This window comes from Pelecanus crispus, chromosome 1 (genome assembly GCF_030463565.1).
Source record: "Pelecanus crispus isolate bPelCri1 chromosome 1, bPelCri1.pri, whole genome shotgun sequence".
Taxonomy (NCBI): Eukaryota; Metazoa; Chordata; class Aves; order Pelecaniformes; family Pelecanidae; genus Pelecanus; species Pelecanus crispus.
Genome location: NC_134643.1, coordinates 168,905,308 through 168,919,530, shown reverse-complemented (window position 1 = coordinate 168,919,530; position 14,223 = coordinate 168,905,308).

Here is a 14,223-nt window from a genome sequence, read left to right as displayed (position 1 = left end):
CGACGTGCATTCGTTGTTCTGAATGCTGCTCAATGCTGTTATATTAATATCCTTCCTTATAAGACATTTGAACCTGTCAACTACCCTAGCTACGAACACGCAACGCGACTGCCTTCAATGCGCATATGCACAAGGGATGGAGCTCAACAGATCTCTCCTGAGATCCCAGCTGCCTTTCAAAGGCTGGTGAAAGCAGTGCACAGGGCTCAAGCCAGCTCAGAGAATTAGTGAGGAGTAAGGTGTACATCACCAAGTGGCAGAAAGCAGATTAATACAGTGCCTCAAGAGTGAGAACTGCGATAAACATACCCTTCGGGTTTAATCATTAATGTGCTTAATTGTTTGTCAGTCTTAGCCCTTACTGCATCAATGAAAGGAAAATACTCATTTTCTAGGAGGATGGTAGAGAAAGCAATACATAGGATAATGCTGACATACCGCTAACACACCTCTTGCAAAATAGCTGATTGTTATGACAGAAAATAACTTTTTAACAGCTGAACATAATTAAGTGCAGCTTCCTCTGTATTCCCTGCCACCTCTTGGGCCTCCATAATGAAGAAATCCTTTTTCTTTCCCCAATGTGCTTTTTGAGGGTTGATACTTGAAATGTGGCACAAACCAAAAGCCCATTCAGTGTCCGATTTTCTAGGTCTCCTGCTCTTCCACTTTGTTTTCCTCTCATAGTATACGTGAGCGTGCATCTCTCTCCCTGTATACACATTTATTTACATGTATACACACGTATATATCTCTATAAATACAGCTGCAAGTCAGTAAATTTCAAGTGCATATGCTATAAAAAATTATTGGAAGGACTCCATTTACCACAATACTTGATACAGACCTAACGAGGAGAGTCCCAGGCAGGGACTTCTGCTTTAGAGATGTTTATAGCTTGGGTCTCTATAAGTGTTGTTGCAATTTTCCGAAATAACTGTGGAAAAGGGCGAGTCTGCAGATATTATTTGGCAACATCTGCTGGTGCTAGAAAGGACAATGTAAAAAAAAAACAACTATCCAGATAAAAAAAGTAACCTACACAGTATCTTGTTCACAGTATTTTGGGGCTTTACTGTTATGAATTTCATTATTGTTTGTTTTTTGTTTCGGCACAAAAAAACTTGTAAAAGCTTGCCAAGCTTTTCAGAACCCCTACATCCTTCCTTTCAGGCTACAATTGTTAAATCATGATGACTTTCCTATATTCATGAAAATACAAAAATGAATTGGGTAAAATACTGATGATCAAAACTGTCATCCTATTTGGTGGTTTTTTTAAAAATGAAATTCGTAATCCACGGAAAGTGGCTCCTACTTCTACGGTATCATCTGACCTCCCTTAACTGAATTACAGGTTTATAATCATACTGCCACTGTCCATCACCCAAGAATGACATGACACAACAATACCCAATGGATTACCCCTGCAGCCACAAGGTCTTTTTCATCTCATCTTTCCCTTCCACACACTTTCCTCCAGAAAGTTTTTATTAGTAGAAATGCATTCAGATTTCCCTGTGGGTAAAAAGAAGGGAAGTGTTTGACATTTTCAAGACAATCTCAGATGGTACTGTTTGGCCCATTGCTTTTCCATTTCCCCTTGAGTCTTTACCAAGTCCAGTGCACAACAGTTAATGTGGTTTTCACAAAGCAGTGATCAGTAATGTAAATACCATTTCTTCCCTCAAGACTTATAATGAATCCTGTGTTTCTTAAGCTTGTTTCTTTCACAGTTTGTCATGTCAAGGATGTTAAAGATGATATTTGGAAATCACAGAACAGTTAAACCATAAACTGCTCTGTTCCTGTCCATTAGTAAGAAAAGTTTGACTGCAGGGATATTTTGTTGCAAAGGTTGTATTAACAGTCATTTACATATATATATATATATATTTGTAGTGCTGCGCCTGCTTCTTTCATGTACCTTAAAATTACTACCAGATAATGAATGACCTCCTATTAAACTCATTTTTTGTAACGCATCTTCCTGAAATATAGGCATTAGAAGACCTTGCTGCTCAGCCAAGGCAATTTTGCCTGGTGCAATATTATGTTACTAGACAAAGGCATTTGGAAAAGGCCATACATTTTATTTTCTAAATCAATACTTTCTTTTGTTGTCTACTGAAAAATCCTTTTTTAGTGCTTACAACACATTTGAGAGTTAGGATAGGATTGTAATATTCAGTAACAGACTGAGACAATAACTAGCATTCTCAAAGATTAATTTTATTTGCCCTGCCTTTTGCCTGCAAACGTTATCCACATAATGCTTTTCAGACAGATTGTACCTTGCTAGTTTCCCTGCTTCATAGTATACATATATTAATGAATATGTATTTTCATTGATGACAGTGTAAGGCAAGTTATTTCTCTCATAGTGTTATTCTACTGTTTATTCATGTGCATATTTTAAATTTGCAATGGCTTGTTGGAAAGTCTAATTGATTGTCGCTGATTACTAGCCAAAATTTTGCTTTTGTTAAGACACCATTACATAAAACTCTGATTATTATATGAAAGTTTAATTCTCGTTATTAGATCTCAAGAATATTCTTTTCAAAATCACAGCAAACTCTTTATCAGTGAATCTCCACAAAAACACTGTGTTAAAAATGTTAGAAAACACAGTTTTTCCAGTTGTCTTTATAATGAGAAATAAAGATATTTTTCTCAGTTAAACAAGAAGATATATTGACCTTTATATTAATCTTGCCGTAACTGGACTGGTAAAGCATTAGAATATGGAATCCACAATTAACTAGCTCTCTGTGCAGAGCGCACAATATCTCAGCTAAGAAAGATCAGATTGCTTGTCAGGAAAGTCTTACTGATGCAACACACAAAGTCATACGCAGACCATCTACTATAGGTATCTAGCTGCAGTAACTACTGTGGCATGCAACGTCAAGAAAGCAATGAGGGACTCAAACTATCTGCCACCCAATGCCATGAGATCTTGACTGTCTACACTATCAACAGACAGAAGTAGGGAAACATATTCTCTCCACCTGCTGTAGGTGCATATATTATGTGTTGCTCCTACTTCTCTCCATTGACAGTACAGAGGATCGTTGGTCTGGCATCACGGTATAACAAGCCGTGTGAATGACTCATGACCTTCTTCAGCCTAGAAACCATTATAGACATGCACAGTGCCATAGTAGGTGGTTTGCGCACAGCCCATTAATCCAAGTATTAAAGATAGGTGATCAGAAGTAGTCATTTTTGGTGAGGTAACTATTCCCAAGGTGTATGGATAAAGAACCCCCACTGTAACTTCTTTCAATCCAAAGTTTAAAAGTGTTACAGCAATCTGGACAACGTAATTTACGCTGTGTGAGGACTATGCAATGGAGGATCAGAAACGCCTTCGCCAGCCTCTCTGGTCCTCCTTCCACTGAAGCTAGTGAGAGTTTGCCATCAGCTCCAGTACCAGAAGCAGCATATCTAACAAGTTTGATACTAACCATTTAAATTTGTGCTTATTTCCTCGGTGTCTCTCTCTCAAACAACACTGATGACACTTACTTTATTAGTTCATAATTACAACAGTAATAAAGTGTGGGGCGATCTTTTACACTGTTGCTTAATATTCAGTACTGTATGTATATATATACTTGACACCTCAGTGAAGACTTTGACATGCCTTATTCATTCTAGTTATTTTTATGGTATTGGTTTTGTTAGATTGCTTTACCATATAAAGAATAAAACTATAACTGCTCTGACTTAAAATCGTCCAATTCATTTTATTCCGAGATGTGTTAAACAAATCTAAATCATGTTCATCAGTTCTTCTCATTCTCATCACACCTTTCACTCACACCATGAAGGCAATGTATATTGGTGGTTTGAAAACAGGGATTCGATATTCTCTGATGGACTACAATAAATATCTGAAGTAAGTACCTGCCTTGTGTCTTGTGGTTTCTTGGCTGCAAAATGAAAAGTGCTCTCTGCAGGACAGCAATGTTAATCCCATGATTGTCAGCTACTAGAGAATCATGAGGTAAAATGAACCTTTAAAATAATTTATGAGTTCATTCTACAGCATTCTTTTTCCAGCTATATTTGTTTGCCAGCCATGTTCCCCTAAAATCTGTCAGAGAAGTGAAGAACATTGTGGAAGTGTCAAAAGTCATGACATCTAAGGATGAAATTTCATGCAGTAGTCATTTATTTATTCTCTTGCAAAAGGTGAGAGCTTCCTGTGACTATATGTAAGATAGTTCAAAAAAAAAAAAAAGATAGTGAATTGTTATTTTTACTTACTTATTAGTTTCTGAGTTAATCAGATTGAGAGTTAATTTAATGGTAGCATTTTACTGCGGCTGTTGAACACCTTTTTTTTTTTTTTTTTTTTTTACATAAAACTGCCCACGCTATAGGAGTCTTAAAATGTAAATCAATGTTGTTCTTTAAGAAACGTGGGATCTGGTGAATAAGCCAGGTCTGATTCTTCATTTTAATTTGACTTATTCTAATTCCTGCAGTGGATTCTAAGATTTCATACTAGGTCTTTAAACAGCCTCCTTAACATTCTTCTGTTGATTCCGTTCTAAGCTTAAGGGTTTTGTTCAGCTGCCTACATATTGCTCTCTGGTGTCACTTGAAGCAGCTTAGGCTAGCCAAGACATCTGCCCAGAGCCAGCAGTTGTGGCACAGGACCCGCAGAGGCCCTGCACCCTTCAAGATTGGCAGCTGGATGTCCAGGTGGGAAAGTCTCGAGAACTTCAAATGAAACTAAAGGCCTAAGTTTAGGCAAGAGAATCAATTTCCCAAATTTGGGTGAGCTGAATCCCACCCTAACATGGTACAAACCTAGATTTGGGCAAACTGAATCTTACCCTGAGGAGGGGGTTTGTTATCTAAATAGAGGCACCGATGCCATTCTGGGTACTGCACAGTTCGGTTCAGCTGCCCACTGGATCTGTTGAATATCTTGTGTCTCCATCTTCTAGTCCCACTCATTACGCCTTGGATTTTCTAGGATATCTCAAACAGCACTGGCCATTTTTGTGGGGTTCATTGAGTCATGGCTTGTATTGCATCCAAGATATCTGGGTGTAGCTGGCAAATATGCAGAGCAGCAAGAAATCCATGCCTTTCTGGGGCAGGGGCTGGAGCCGATGCATGGCACCACTGAGCATCTCCAACGGCACTATGTTACCTACCTCTGGGTACCCACACTAGGTGTCTGAAATAGATGAAGCCTGCTACTTTCTGGGAGTGTCTGTCGCTGAATTGAGAGGGACCGGCTCATTTTAAAACAGTATTTGTGAACAAATCTTTTGAGCCGGGTTGGGAATGCAGTCACTTGATTAGAGTGGATTGCTCTGTTCCCCATTCTAGACCAAAAAAATGAGTTTTCAAACAAAAAAACAGTATTTTACAGTTTTCAGCCTCTGAAGAATGATTTCCACGTTCTAATAATTTTCCAGTATTCTTTACTTTCTCAGAGCAAGGCAAACCTTGCTGTGCATGTTTCATGCTCTACGAGGAGGCAAATACAATTGCTTATCATAGAAGAGCTTAGTGGAAGCATCAGTTTAAAATTCTGCTACTTGCCTGAAGAGATGTTACCTGCAACGGTGCATAAAATGATCTGTGAATCACGGAAAATCTGACAATTAATAACTCCTTTTAATTATTACTCTTTTCTCAAGCAACTGCCATGAGGTTCTATTAATTAATAGTGCCTTGCTTTAAGTTCTGCTGGAACAGAATGAATATGTGAATTGCTAGAGATTTGATTCAGTTAAGTGTCCAAAATCTAGCTGCCTATTCAAACACCACTGAATCCCTTTAGTCTAGAAATACTATGATGACCATTTTCTTTGCCAGATTTCTGATATTTGTTTCATGACTGTATGAAACATTGCAAGTCTATTATGATTTTTTGTCTCATCAGAATGCAAATAAAATTCAAAGAGAATGAAATGTGAGAAAGCATTAAAAAGGTGAAAATATAACTAGCTAACTGTTTGAAAACAAGAGATGTTTTCATTTGAGTGGCAAGTAAAGGTTCTGGTCTGTTCTTTTGCCTGTTAGAGATGATATTTGGAAACCAGCCTTAGCACTGAAATGATATTGGTATACTACATCTGGGGCTTTGCTGAATTTATTAGCACACTCTCATTTTAATACACTATTGAATGTAGTATCGTATTTGCATCTGTGAAATGCATATCCATTCACTTGAATGCTTAGGTAGTATAGATGACAAACTTTAATAAATCAAATCGACCGTTGTTGCTAATCCAGGAAAAACTGTGGTCTAAGAAAATGTTTTCTGATGCATTGCTAAGCTCAGACGTACCAGAGAGCCGTCAAATACAGATGCCAAGCTAATATAAAAGATGTGAAGGCGTCAAGTATTTGCAATAAGATGTAAATGCAAGAAAAAACTTCCCTGGAACTGGGATGTGCCTGAGGAATGATATTGTCTTACAAGCACAGAGACGATAGCCTGTTTTTGTGCAGCTGCTGGGTGGTGAGGAATGGTGCTTACTTCTGAGATCAGCTTCACCTGACCAAGCCTGACCCATGGGAGGGAGTGCAGGGCTGGGCAGCCCACACAGCCAGGGGCTCTGGGGACAGGGCAATGAGACGGCTTTAAAAATATGAGGCGGGCTTGGAGAAGGGACTAGCCTACTGCAACAAGCCAGATTTGATGCTTGTAATTACTGCAAATAAATTGTTTGATGAGATGGTGAGCATGGGAGAGAGGAGAGAGGAAAACAGAAGTCCACAGAATTAAGGGGAAAATATTAGGGAAAATTTTGAGCCGAGTATCAGTAAAAATGTCCTTAAAATGAAACAGATAATGACGCCAAATATGGCCTCTGATTTTGGTTTTGGAGCTGAAGTTTCTCTTTCTTGCTTTTTTTTTTTTCTGGTTAATGGTTTTCTTCAGTTATGTATGTATTCAGTTTTGGTACAGACATTAATACAAATCGATCAATAACACTATGTAAGTGCAGAAACTCCTCACAAACTCTTCATTAGATGTTAAGAAAATCCATCTTTTAACTGTAACACTGACTATACTTAACTGAGAGTACATACAATACAAATAGTTAATACATGGGAGAACTATTTGCGCTACACATTTTATAATGCTTTTTAAAAATACAGCTAGGTTTAAGCCTCATTCTACCTTCTCCCACTGTTATGAATATTAATAGATAAGTTAGAGGAAGCTGAAATAATATTTGCAAAGCAAGACAGAAAGAGCCAAAAGGACAAGACAAGCATTGTGGTACAGAGGAGGGAGACCAGAGAAGACTCCAGAGGAATCAGCAGAGGTGAAATCTCTGGGCACCTCCCAGCAGAAAACATAGAGCTGGGACAATCCTGCACTGCAAGGAAAACACATGAGAAATTCGGATAGGCTTTTTTTGCTTTTCCCAACTGTTGTAAAGCTTGGAAAACTTTGTCTCCCAGTTCAGTAATTCTTGCTATATGTGCAGTTACAGTGCCCTGAAATGTTGAAATGTTTGGGGGATCCCTTCCTAAAACAATTTCAAAGCTCCTTAACCATGCCACAGCCACAATTGAAAACTAAGGGTTTTCTATTCTAGAGAAAGCTGCTCCACTACACACTCCATGAAATGTGGAAGGAAAAAAGTCTGACATTCCCTGGCTGCAGAATGAATTTACTGGAACTTGTCAGGCAAAGGCAATATTCCAAGTAGTCATTTTGTTGTTCAATAAATTTCCATTCCCATTCACCTTGCTCTGTAAAACCTGCCCTTACTTTGCTACCAAATGAAATAAATCATGGCATATTAGAGAATAGTATAGGGAACGATTTTGTGCAGTGCTGCTAAAGATGTGCTTTCCAGATAGCAACTATACTGATATTGAATGACTGACAGCAACTAAGGCAAAAATGAGCATGAGACAGGCTGTTGTGATGAGCTGACACAAATTCATCTGTCTGAATAACGCAGTTAAATATACTTCAGAAAAACATGACTAGGCAATCCCCAGACCAAGCTAAAAATTTAGATATAGGCAAGACTGAAATGAAAAGTACCACTTTTTTTTCCTCCCTTTTCAGTTTTAAGTAGAAATAGACCTTTTATCTTTCTGTTCTTCTGTCCTAACAGCCACCAGGGTATGCTTTTTTGTTACCAGCAGACAGACATAGTGTTAATGAGCACTGAGCTCTATCATCTCTTTCTCCATATGTCACGTCCCTGGTTAGATTTTTTTAGCTGGGAGGTTGTATTTAAAAACAACAAATTCTACATTAAAAACATGCCTTCGTTGTTTGTGCAAAATCATAAATCTTATCCTAAGATTACACATGGAAAGAGTTGGAGGGAAAAGAAAAGGAGGTAGGAAAGAGTGTACTTGGCCTGAATAAAAGGATGATTTTTCCTTCTGTTAAAAATCCAGCTTTTTCTTGTCTCAGCAAGGATTGTGCTTTGCCTTCACAAGTGGTATTCTTCAAAGCTCTGAGCTGAATTCTAAATCCATAGGGTTTGGCACACCAAGTGGGTGTACACATCTGCAGAAGAAGCAGGCTTTCTACATCTCGTCGAAGCTCCTGTCTCCAGGCATGGGGAGGAGATGCAGCCGCCTTGGGATGTGACACAAATCCGAACAGTCTTAATGCTGCTCTCAATGAAGGCATTTGTTCACATCTCTGCCGGGCAGCTATGCCAATGGGACTGGCAAGAGCGTAGCATGCCAAGCAAGAGCGCACCTGCTAACCACAGAGCCAGCTGCTGACGTAGGTCCGTAGGTCATAGTAAATTTGATGTGCCTGTGCAAGGGCTGAGCACACCGGCTCTCTTCGCAATGCTCTCACCGTACACAGCCAACCGGAGCGACACAGAAAGAAGCAGCTCTTTGGCATGGTCTCCCCACCCTGAGCAGCTGCTGACCATGGGATGGTAGGACATAGTAGCATGGAAGAAAGTGGAAGAATTTGTTGATAAAAGCCAGGCTGGAGTTTGAAAGTCTCCAGTTAAAATGAAAAGAAACCCAACGAAGAAGGCTTAATAAGCACTTCAGGCTCTATCTGAAATTGGTGGCAACCAGCCCAGAAGAAGCCAGTCATCAGCTTTATTCCCATCAATAACAGCCTCTGAGCATTTAATGTGTTTAGTAGCTTTTCAGTTAACTCAAGCAGAGGAGGCAGCTGTGAAACTCTTACAGATACTCGAGCAATAACGCCTCCACATAAAAACGAAGCTGCTGAAAGATGTTTTCAAGCAAAAGGCACCAGAAAAAAAAGCCAGTGAAACATCAGGAGAGCTTCTTCTAAGGCAGAAATGAAAAAATGAGCTAAGAGACAGGATGGACCAAACCCTCAGAGATGGATGGCAGGGAAGCAAGCCTGGAAGCAGCCTGGGACGCAGCAGTGAAATCACCAAATGAAGGAAGCCACAATAGGGGACTTTGTGGCCATGCCACTGAACGTTTAAGCACCTGTCTCCCAGGCATCAATCCACACAATGCAATTCACCATATCCAGAACAGACAGGTGAGCTCCCTGCTACACGACTGAAGAAAATCAGGAACCACAGAAGGAGACCCACCGCAGGCAGAACCACAGTGATGAAAAAGGAGCTTTGCAGTCTAGTCTGTGAGAAAGCCTGAGGGCAGAGATAAGGGCTGAAAAGACTTCATCTGAGCTGGAGATCAAATGACTGCCTCCTTTATTCAGGCACTTGGAAGTGCTGCCAAGGGCAATGCTTGGAGTCAGCCCATGCTTTACTTCCACCCCGCCTGCTAAAGTTGCTGCAGGATTCATGCGTTTGTCAACAGGCCAGAGACAGCAAGGTAGTGAAGGGAGGAGAGTCAAACAGGGAGGGATCATCTGCTGTGGAAGAAATGAAGAGACCTAACCACTTATTCGCTCTCTACCGAATAGCTTGGTATGTTCAGATTTCTCAGTCTCATCGTCACATTTACTAGCTTAGTTGCTATCTGCAAATCCCGTCTGTCCTAGCACAAGGGTGGCCTCAGGACCCTTTGAAGGGGAAATACATGGAGATGGTAACATCACCATGAGTGCAGACAGGATCGGTGAAGAAGACAGGCAAAGAAGATCAGGACAGGCAAAGTGAACCAGACCTGCAGACACTGCAGTTAGGTGCACACCTGGAGCCCTGTTAAGTGATAGGTTGAGGGTCACATTTCTTCTCAAGTTTCTTCCTTGGAGGGCCCCCTGCTAGTATCAGAGCATGATTTTGGATCACTACAATGCAATAGCTTATACATTTGCTTAATCTGAAACCCAGCGCAGAGGTAACTTTTGATGTCCATGGTTTTTCAGCCTTTAGGAGAGGAGTTAGATGCCCCCTCACAAGAAGAGAGATATATGGTGTATAAAAAGATGGCCAGCACTGGTACCATTTTCTGTGACCACCCAGGTCTTGGAAAGCCTAGTTTTAGCAAAGAACTCTGGATAATGAATATCTGCTGTGTCTCAGCTGCAGGAGCACTGAAGTAGAGCAGGATCATAGATGCAGCCTTGTTTGTAACCCAACTTTCTCCAGGCAGCTGTGCGCAGGGCACTTAGCTGCCTGCATACACTGCATAAAGGGCCAAAGGGGGTACTCCAGGAAACTAAGTTTCCTTCATGGCTGCCATCAGCCTACATGCCTGGTTCTGTAAGCGTGCATCTTCACTACTAAATTTAGCTGATAGTCTTTGAATCGGCTTCTCTTCTTTCTCTTTCCTTCCCATGACAAGCACAGGCACACAACATCTCTCCTAAAAGCAGTGTAAAGAAAGCAGTTAATAGAAGCAAAAGGTCAGTAATGGCATTGCAGCTTCCAACTTTACAATAATAGCCATGAGATGTGGTTGCTTTGCGTTGCTTCTTTCCTAAATCAGAGGCAGAATCGGAACAGATTCCTTTTCAAGAATTCAGCTAAACACCCAGCAATGAGATTTAATTTAATTCAGAAAACAGATTCTCACTAATTCCTTCAGAGAATTTTCATTATAATCATTTGCACAAAGGCACAGGCCATGACTGACAGAGATGATGTGGCTGCCACCAGCTTACTACAGAGTCAAAAAATTAGGCACCTGACCCACTGGATGACTCAGAAAGAGGCATTAGCTGCCCAAGAATGCAGTACAGCCAACTGAGAGAGCAATTAACTACTGACTAGAGAGAATTAAACTCCTCAGAAAGATAATCCACACAAAAGCCCTACACGCATGCTTCTGTGCAATTCAGAGCCTTTTGTCAGAAGAAAACACCAATTCAGCAGGAATTATTTTAAAGGGGGGCGGGGAATGGTGATGATAATACCCACCTCAGCTTGAAGTCATTCAGGAGTGCACCTCCCATCTGCCAGCAAAGTGTCTTGAGTGAAAAGCGACCACAGAGATGGATGTGCTGGTCCTTCGTCCTTCCTCCCTGGGCTGGGCTGGGTGACTGCTCAGTTAGAAATGTGAGAGGAAAAACTGATGGGCAGAGGTGGTCCATGGAGACCAGCGACCCCCGTCCCGGGTGGGCACTGCCCTCTCTGTCCCCATTTCGGTGCCCGCGCTGAGCCCAGTGCTGGCAGCAGTGTGAAAGCAGGGCACCCCAGCGGGCACCGCTCCATGCCCCCTCCCCATACCGACTCCAGTAGCTGAGGTTATGCTTTGCACTGATTTGTAGGGCCAAAATCCCAGGGTATCCTGGGCTCTGTGGAGATTGGGGATGGTGCATTTTCAACATTGTTTGCCCCAGCTTAGGAGTCTGTAGGAGTCTTTGCCTCCAGTTACGGGACAGAAGAGTCCCTTTTCATCTCACCCTGGCAGTAATAGTTTCAGTACAATTTACGCAACAATAGATTGCAGGTATTTACTAACACCTGCATAAACAAGCAAAAAAAAAAAAAAAAACCGCCCTTTCTGGAGTTTGGGATGAGTGGAACATTAAAACATGTAAACCCAACCTTTACAATCAGACTTGCTACAGGATTTCCTCCAACCGTTTTGTAATGTGCCTATGCTCAACTTTCTTCCTTTTTAAGCGTTTCATATAAAGTTCACCTGTACTTCTTCTTTTCACCAAGGACACAACTTTCCTTGGTTGTGAGACCAAGACTATGCTTTTTTAAAAGGGAGAAAAACAGCTTTCTGGTGTCAGCAGGTAATTTTCCAGTAAGCCGCGAGAGGGCAGGTTGTGTTCTCTATACAGCTTGCTTCAGCCAGATTTTTACAAGCAACTGTTAAAGAACAGTCACAGTTTTAAAGCCCGAATTATTAAACTAAGGCCCAGCGAGTGGAAAAAGTAACACACAGATCTTTGACCCTAGCAATTTTTTTATGTGCATAGTATCAATCTAATGCCCTCATTGCTTTTCTTCTGGAAAGGAAAACACCTTTCTACTCAATTTACAAGTGAGAACTGAGCAAATCTCCCTTGTTTTACCCACCCACTCTTAGGCAAAATCAATTCTAACAAGTTAGCTGCTATGCCACGTTTTTTTACATTTCTCTCCCAGCTCTCTCCTTCCTCTACCCCACTGCCACTTGCCCATAACCAGGGCAGCTCGCAAAGCAAACACTTGGGACAGCGGTGTCCAAACCTCCAAGGCGGTGAAACTAATTAGGCACACACTATGTCCTGTGAGCCCAAGCAAAAATCTCATTCACCCTTGGAAGGAGCAACCTAGCCTGTCTCCTAAACTTTGGCATTCACATCACATGAAGGACAAAAAGGTGTCAGTCTGTATCCAACAGCATCTCTCTACATCAGTATTTAGCAGGCACTGGTGCATGTGAAGACTCATAGTCTTGTAGTGCTGGAGAGTGGCTGACATCTCCTCCTTGAGAAAGACATGTGGAGACCTCAGACCTGGCCACAAACTGGACTGAGCTGACACATGCCCAAGCCAGGTCTCTGGAGACCTCAGCTGATGTCCTCAGCACCAAGTAACACTGGTCCCTAGACAGTAAAACCCCCCAAAAGGCAACCTGAATTGGGAGCTAGGGTACTGGGCTAAGCAGCTGTACAAAAAGTGCTCCAGCCATTGACATCTTGGGCATGAGCCAGGAACAAGCACGCTGGGACCCCGCAAATGCACCACAAAACAACAGAAATGGCAACAGATCATTGTTCACCTGATACAGCAAGGGCTATCTGAGCATGTGGTGAGCAAGTCATAACTTTTCTTTGCCCCAAAAAGCCTGCATTTTAGAGGTAAGCTTTGTGAGTTACACATATTCAAAGCTAAGTATATGTGAAGACCTACTGAGATCTTTTTTCTAGTCCACATGGCTAGTATTGAGCAGGCCTAGAAGAAATATCAGAAATCATTACTAAGTGGAATTTTTTATTCAAAGCTACAAAAGCAGAGTTTTTCTAAGACTCAGGACCTTACAAGAGGCAAAATCTGAGCACTCCATTAATGTAATATATTAAGCACCAAAGCTGACACAATCTGTTCAGGCCTTCATTTGCTGTGTAAAAACCCTGTCTCAATATAACATAGGGGAGCCACCCAAATGTGGGCCAAATCTATGTCTAAATAAAGAACTATATATGGAATGTATAAAGGAATGTTTAAGGTAAGGTCTAGGGAATGCCACATCCAAACCTGATCCCCCACCTGCAGAGCTGGGTAATGCGAGCTGTGCCTTGTTACTTTGAGTCCTGGGTCCCAGACTTTGGAAATTTAAGTCTAGGTTCATGAAACAGTGCGGCAGAGCCAAAATAGAGAGGGGCAAGCACCATTTTCAACTTCTGTCACAGGTCCCTAACACAGAGGTGAAACACAAGTGTATACCCAGCTGTCAGGGAACTCCTGCTCTTAAATTTTAGGAGAATTAGAGTTTGGAGGTTTACATACTGCTAACATCAGCTTGATTGGAAATAACACATGGAATTGATCATGCTTCTGAAATAAATCATAACCAGGGGGGTCCTATATATAGTGTTTTGTCAAACAGCATGAAACATTTTTAACCTTAAAAAAATACTATGTTATTCAGAATATTTATTGATAACTGTAAAATAATGTTATTCAAATATATATGTAGAGTTAATAACTTTCAGCACCTCTCTGAGCTGCTAAATGAAATCAAAAACATACTGAGGTGAAAAAATCTTGGTTATTCAAGTTGGTTTTCCTCTATTTGGATTCTCAGGTGTCTTGATCTAAATCTATAGAGGATGACTTACATGTGTCACACACTACAGATAACATTTGGTAATGAGAAAAGTCTGGCCTGTCTTGGACCTTGCATATA